Source organism: Aquarana catesbeiana, linkage group LG13 (genome assembly GCF_042186555.1).
Source record: "Aquarana catesbeiana isolate 2022-GZ linkage group LG13, ASM4218655v1, whole genome shotgun sequence".
Classification (NCBI taxonomy): Eukaryota; Metazoa; Chordata; class Amphibia; order Anura; family Ranidae; genus Aquarana; species Aquarana catesbeiana.
Window position 1 is genome coordinate 235,868,801 of NC_133336.1, and position 8,236 is coordinate 235,877,036.

Sequence of the window (8,236 nt, forward strand, 5' to 3'; positions counted from 1 at the left end):
TGAAGTTTTGGGTTTGTTTTCTTTTAAAGAGCTTTGTTAGATGTATTCTCCAAGTCCCTTTTTTCTTTCTTTTTTTTTTTTTTCTTTAAGACTAACTCCAGGCTTAATACTCTGCACCTTTGCTGTAGATTTTGTTTAATTTGTTAACCCTTGTTGGGTTACATTCTTTTTATTCATTTTTTTTTTTTTTTTTTTTTATATAATCTTTATTTTATTTTACATTTTAAACCGCACAAAACCGCATACAGACAAAAGGGGAAAGGGAAGGCAAAATGCACCTCAAGGACATATACTGATATCGGTAGAGCCATAATACATAGATTACACCATGAGTATAACTATTACTAGTACGAGCCCATCCCTGTCCTAGATTTTCGATCTAAGTGGACATTCCCCTCACACCCGAGATCCCACTCCCATTCCCTAATGAAGAATGGCTTAGGGTAAGGGGGAGCTGAATCAAGTAATTTATAAAGAGCTGAGATCATATGCGGCAGAGGTTCTTTGGCTGCCCATATGCGTTCAAACTCTGTAAGGGGTAGGCCTAATTGGCGATAAGTGGCGCTGTGAGGAGACAAAATCAGTGAGTTGAAGATCTCTCCAAAAGTCAAAGGGGAAACCATAGTGCTCCCTGTGGGTGGCCAGTGAAATTAAGCTGTGACCCTCCATGAAGCGGGACAGGCCAATATCCCCGTCAGTTATCCAGGGACCAAAAAAGGACAACTTCTCCCCAGGAGGAAGCCACGGAAAGCCACCAACAGGCGCTAGTGGTGATGTTGGGAGGGGCTAGGGACCTATTTAGCCTGTCCTAAACTTTGAGGACATATGGGCTTAGTGGGGATATCCAATCTGATAAACCCCTATCGCTCGAAGGGACCCGCGGTGGGTAGGAGAGATTACGGCCTGCCAAAGTCTTCCCAAGGGGTACCCATAATTTAGAGGAGATGTGAAATCTCCAGTTAAGAATGCGCTGCAGAGCAATAGCTCTATAATATTGTAAAATATTGGGGATGCCAAGGCCTCCCAGTCCTTTGGGTCGTTGCAACAAAGCCATGGCTAGACGTGGTCGCTTACGTTTCCAAACAAACGAGGTGAAGAGGCTGTGGAGCTCAGTAAAAAAAGCATCTAGATCGGGACACAGGCACCATCTCCAGGATGAAAAGTATGTGGGGGCAATACAGTCATCTTAATAATGTTTGTTCGGCCAATCCATGTGAAAGTAGCTCTATCCTAGGATTGTAGATCCTGGCAGATCTTTCGAAGTAGAGGAGCAAAATTGTGTGTGTGTAAAGGGAATCTAAACAGTCGGTAAGTTGAATGCCCAGTTATTTTTATGGAGGTGGAAGCCCAAGTAAATGTGAAAGCTCTCCAACGTGGTAGCAAGGGCTGGGGGGGACATCCAGTCGGCAGAATTTCAGATTTTGCATAATTTATCTGAAAATTGGACACTTGGCCGTAAGCGGTTAGTTCCTCCGTCAGGTTAGGCAATGAGACAAAAAGGGGTCCACGACATGGAATAGGTTGCAATTGGTATAACCAGATAATGTATGTTCTACTGAACCGACCGAGACTGCTTTTAATACTCCAAATTTTTTATTTATTTATTTTTTTAAAGACCAAATCCAGGCTTAGTCCTCCGCACCCTTGCTGTAGGTTATGTTTTTGTTTTTGTTTTTTTGTTTTGTTTGGTTTTTTTAAACCATGGTGACATTTCTTATTGGACAACCCATGATGCACTGCACTCACTCTGTATCCCCTCAGTCTTCTGGGTTGAATGACAGCTCTGTTTAATCCAGAAGGATGAGGACATCTTGTGGTGAAAATACTTTAGTGGGCATCTCTGGGAAAGTGAGTATGGCAGCCTCATCTGCTTTTTTTTTTATTTTTTATAATTACCTCCTTTAAAAGGAGGGTAATATCTCATTTAAAAAAAAAAGTTGGTGTATTTTTTTTCTTTAGCAAAGAACATTTCAATCTGTTAGTGAAACGTGAAATTTTTAATTTTTTTTTTTGTGTGTCGATGGGTAGATTTTTCCTCCTAGCACTTGCATATATACCAAAGGCTCATTGGGACCCCTGCTAGACAGTTGTGTAGATAAAATAAGTTTTATAAGATGCGACCACATAGGCCGTGAGAGATAGATATACATATACACACACACTGGAACCACTTAATTGTGGTGCAATATCTAGTCCCTTTTTTTGGGGGGGGGGGAGCCAGTTCAATCCATTTAAATACCAATACATAACAGCTCAATGCAACATACACAAGAGTCAGCGCTTATATTCAATACAATAAACTTTTATTTAGTAGCACAATTACTTTTGTATTTTTTTTTCTTCCTTACATTTTCAGTAGAATGCAAAAGCAAAGCATGGGATTTTTTTTTTTTGTATTCACTTTCCTTTGTCTTCTAACAATATATATATTTTTTTCATTTTTATTTTATTTTTTTTAAACAAAGTCTAGCAACAATGGACTTTTGATGGAAGTTATCTGTAAATGATCAGTGCAAAATGCTGTTATAAGTTCTAGCTTCACATTTTGTTTTTCTTCTTGATGAGGTTTTCAGAAATCCTTTTTTTTTTAATTTTTTTTTTTTTTTATCTTTATTAATGCTGTAATAGTTGGAGATACCCAAACGACACGAACAGTGTGCAAGTGAATTTAAAACATGACAAAATGTAATATGGTGTAGCCTAAACCACAGCTCAACAGTCAATTTAAAAGCAACATCGTCGGAGAGAGATTAGTGACTTGGTTTCCGGAACTCCCACATTTGTGCATGCGGTGTGTTTCTTTTTTTTTTTTTTCCCCACCTAAATGTAGGCATGAAGATTTGACTGAGAATCACACAATTTATAAATCCTGATAGCACTGAGTTACTAATTGCGTGATTCTTAGCAGAAGCGCGATATCCGAGTTGGAAGTTATTTCAGGAAAAAAAAAAAAATAGTGTTCAAAATAGTGTCCATCATCTTCTTACAATCATAACAGAGATACAGAACTTATCAAAAGTGAGAGGTGAGATATTCTAATTTAATTATGATTCAGTCACTTAAATATTTTAATTATGATTCAGTCACTTAAATATTCAGAAGATTAAAATACTTCCGCAGTATACGCTTTGCAATATATTATGTAAATTTTTTTACTGCTCAAAACATATTAAACAATATTCTTTATTTAGGAATTTATCTCCACACAATTACAGCACCATACAAATATAAATTTTAAATTATATATTTTTTATTCATATTTAAAAAATATCTTTTCCTCCTTTTTATCCACTTTTTTAATAGATTGTGTAATTTTTTTTTTTCCATATAGAAAACCACAATTCTTTCATCTCAAGTCCAATAGCTTGGCAATAAATTAACACTAAACAGCAAGATAAACATTTAGTATATTTAATATACATATATTTATAATATATATGTACACACAGTTAACACGGTCGCGTTGGGTGCTGGGAAAGAGCTAATGGGAATCCAAAAATATTCACGCCTCTTTTTAAAATGATGAATTTGGGGAAATAACACTGAACAGATAGAAAAAAAATAAATTGGGGAGGTTTTAAGACTTTTTTTAAACTTTCACTACAGAAAATAGTAAATTTTTAAGGTCATTTTGTTTTAAATCTTTTTTTTTTTTTTTTTTTTTAATATGGCTTTTTCCGTAGGCAGCGACCATATTCAAAAACATCTATCTAAGGGAAATGGCTGTTAGGACTGAAGTTTTATATATAGAAATGGTTTCAAGTATTGAAGGCCACTTATAAAAATTTCCACTCTCATTTTTAGGTTGAGGCCTTTAGGCTTTGTGCTTAATGAAAATGAGGGATTTCTATAGCGTTGCCGCTTTTTGGCTTTGGACAAATTTCATACCCTGTTAACAAGGGGCGATGATCATACTATGTGATACAGCGATTAAAAACCTGTGCAGCATTTTAAAATAACAAGCAAAGATTTACATTTTCAGTTCAGGTCCTGTTCACCTTTCAGGCAAAGATTACAATTTTCAGTTTAGGTCCTATAAACCTTTTAGTAATATTTTTAATGTGTGTTTTTTTTTTTTTTTTTTTTTTTTTTTTTTTTTAAGCTTTAATTACTTGGGAATGCGGTTTTGTGGGCTACCCTGGATTTTGTATATTCGCTCTTTTTTTTTTTTTGTTGTTGATTTCACCAGAATATACTTCAGTTATGCTATATTTGTGCTTTTGGGGCATGGTGTCCCATGATTTTGATGACCTTGAAAGATGTCAGTGCTTGGAAAAGGCAACTTCTGTGGTGACAGGTTTTTTGTACAAGACTTGTAATCGGAATACTAACTACATTTCAGCTGTGTGTGGGCACTAAGGAGTTTGTTATTTAAAGCTTTTTGTATTATTTTTTTTTCCAGCTTACTGATGTCTACCTGCCCTAGGAATATGGATTTCCCCTTTTACGACGTTTTACGTTCTAATCCCGGACGAGCCCCCAAGCGTTTCTTTTTCCCTTTCCCGGATGAGCCCCCAATATTTCATTTTCACAAAAAAAGAATATGAAACAACCCGTTTTTTCTTTAGGTGAAGTGTTAGGTAGCAGAGTTATGGGATGCCCTTCAGAATGGCAGAGGAACCTAAGCTGTCCAGATATATATATAAAAACAAAACAGTCTAAAGTCTTATCAGTATAGAAGGCACAGAACAAATACACATTAGGGGGTAGACCTTCATTTCTCCTTTTTATCCCGATTTTCCTTTTTATTTTTTTTTAGATGATCAGCATGTAGTGAATAAGGTTAAGATGGGTTATGAAGAAAAGCTGTAAATCCTCATTTACATGTTATATGCTAAGTTAAAGCAGCCAATAAGAAAATAGCTTTAATCTGGCAAGGTAGGTTGTGAAAGCAAGGGTTTGCCTTGCTCTAGTTTAGTGTAAATGTGTCATAGGAATAATTTTGGTGTTTTTTTTTTCTTACAGTGTCACAGGTTAATTTTGGTTCTCTATCATTGTATTCATCAGTCCTTTACATTTTATGGAGAAATCAGGAGTAGGCTGGTAAGCCCATAACTACCAGTGCAATAATAATCCTCTTTCTTGCCGCGTGACCAACTTTTTAGGGAATAAAAAAAAAACTCACTATGTAGTTAAGTCAGTCATATCACCATGATGAATTCATAAATTCTAAAGAATTCTTAACTTTGACATCATATGCTTGCCTTAAAAATTAGACCAATTTTTATTTTTTAATAAACTTTGTAAAAAAAAAAAAAAAAAAATTAGAATTTTTGTACCGCTTGCATCAGGCCATGTGCTAATTTTATAGATATTTCTTTACATGAAGTCAGTAAAGCAGATATTATGGGTAAAACTCTGCTTCAAGAGCACCATAAGGCTCCTGAAGTTCAGAAAAAAAAAAAAGTTCCAAGTAATTATAATAACTGATCAGCCTGGGCGATAATCTTAGTGTCCTTATTTTAGGTTTAGTGTAGGGAGCCATTTTGTGCCGTAGGGTCAAATGTTTATGACAGCCTTTCGAAACCTTTTTCCTTCAGGGGAACCTCTGAACTCATTTTCAGGTTACATTATTTTTTTTTTTTTTTTTTAACAGAAGAATGCCCCTCCTACAGTGGTGACTGAAATGCCACCGTTCAGATGACAAAATATTCTTCATGCCGTTGGCTCTTCCAAATGATGGTGGACCCAAAACTACTGTGGGCACCATCAGATCGAAGGTCAATCAGTCACAGCTCAAGGAACTCCTGGCAACCTCTGGAGGAACCCTGGTTGAGAAAGGCTGGTGTTTTAATGCCATTGAAACCATGGGTAGTAGGAAAACCTTGTCCTCAATATTTTCTCCAGGTCAAAGTAGTGGATGAGCATGACCTAGAACTCTTGGGACGTGCAATGCTCAGTGACTCATTAACAAGGATAAGAATGACCTTCACAAAAACTGGTACAGTCTACAATATGGAAGCTTCCATTGTTGATCTCCTGGAAAGATTAGTGGTCTTCATGCCGCTCTGTACATTTTCGATCACTGACCTGGAACAATTTTCTCAGAACAGGCTTCCTTTAAAAACAAAAGACAAAGTCTGCAATTCTTCCTGTATTTATACCCTGACAGGCTCCCTTTTAATCCATAGCAAACCAGCTCATTGCATTGACAGCCTTATCAGCTTGAATAAAAATGGCTCCGCACACTGGAGGGAGACGAATTGTCCCCTCTTCATGTAAGATAAGGATTTAACGGCTTTAGTCTCTTTGCAGAGGAAGAGCGGATCCAGGCAGTGGTAAACGACAACATTAAAATGAAAAAAAAAAAAAAACAAAACAGCAAGAACACACACAACATGAAGAACGCCATAGGCTCCCTCCCAGCAGATTGGAGAAAAAAAAAAAAAGCAGTGATCGTACAGAAATTTATTTTTCTTTCTCTGGCCCTTGGCACAACTGAGCAACAGCACACAACAATAGGAGTGGGTGATTGGCTCCACACTGAACAATACTGAATCCTTCTGTTTCACAACCTCCCCCCCTCCCCCCCCCGTCTGTGTTTTGGCCGTGAGCTCCTGTTGCTACTGGTGCCTCCTTTCAATCAATGCTGCTTGTGTTAGCAAGAGTCTTCTGCTGATTCACCATGAATTATACAAACAGTGGGGGCCGTACCACAGCATCTGCTACCGAATATGCCACGCACCTAGGAGAACATTCTATAATTCACATGTTCCTGCTGTAACAGGTGTATTACAAGCTGACGTTTAAGGTGTGGAGTGGTGGAGCTGGAAAATGGTCTAGACCATGTCATTAGGTTCAACCTAAAGTTGGGGATTAAGATGATCATTTCTTAAAGTGGTTGTAAACCCTTACATACCACTTTTACCTACAGGTAAGCCTATAATAAGGCTTACCTGTAGGTACTGGAAATACCTCCTAAACCTGAGATATTTACCATATACGGCCTGGAGTCCGCGGCCCTGGAAGGAAGAGGGGTGAAGGTGGATGCGGCCACCATTGGTGACATTGCGGCCTTTGATTTCAGGTAGGTGGCACATAATGGGCTAGTATGCGATGCGTTCCTGGATCTGCTGTGCCCATTAGCAAGGGTTTCTACCAACCTTGTGGTTTTTTTTTTTGGGTTGCACACCTGTTGTACCCATTATGAGGGGTTCCCACTATTTCTACTATCAGTTTGTGGGTCTGCACACCTGTTGTGCCTATTATGAGGTCTTCTCCTCATTTGATGGGTTGTGTTCCTGGATATGCACACCTGCGGTGTCCATTATGATGGGTTTGCACCACCCCTGTGTTGAGTTTGTGGGTCTTCACACCTTTTTGTACCCATTATTAGGGGTCCCCACAATTTCTACTATGAGTTTCTAGGTCTGTACAGAGTTATGCCGCGTACACACGACCGGACTTTACGGCATACTTGGTCCGGCGGACCGGAGTCCGTCGGACCAATTCGATCGTGTGTGGGCTCCAGCTGACTTTTTTTTTTTTTCCAAAAGTTCGACGGACCTAGAAATTAAACATGTTTCAAATCTTTCCGACGGACTCGAGTCCGGTCGAAAAGTCCGCTCGTCTGTATGCTAGTCCCACGGACAAAAACCGACGCTAGGGCAGCTATTGGCTACTGGCTATGAACTTCCTTGTTTTAGTCCGGTCGTACGTCATCACGTACGAATTCGTCGGACTTTGGTTAATGGTGTGTAGGCAAGTCCGTTCATTCGGAAAGTCTGTCGGAAAGTCAGTCGAAAAGTCCGCCAGACCTAGTCCGTCAAAGTCTGCCTGTGTGTACGCGGCATTACTGGCTCTTCATACCTGATGTGTGCATTATGAGGGGATCTCACTGTTTATACTATAAGTTTCCGGTGCTGCACGTCTGATGTACCCATTATGAAGGATTTCCACCATCCCTGTCTTGCATTTTTGTGTCTGCACACCTGTTGTACCCATTAATGAGGGTTCCCACTATTTCTTTGCGGAGTTCCCGAGTCTGCACACCTGCTGTGCCCATAATTGGAGTTTCCCTTCACCCTTTCTGGGTTTTATAAAAAAAAAAAATTATATTATGGAGAATGTAACAGGATTAACTGGAACAAGCCTTCCAGGTAGACAGAGTCAAATTCTAATGGGGGGGAATCTCTCGGTTGGAGCATCCAAAACCTATAAAAAGCCAATGGCTGACTTGGCCCACCAGTCTTCACCTGTTGGGTAGCCTAACCACTTATTTAGGGGAGCAGAAGTA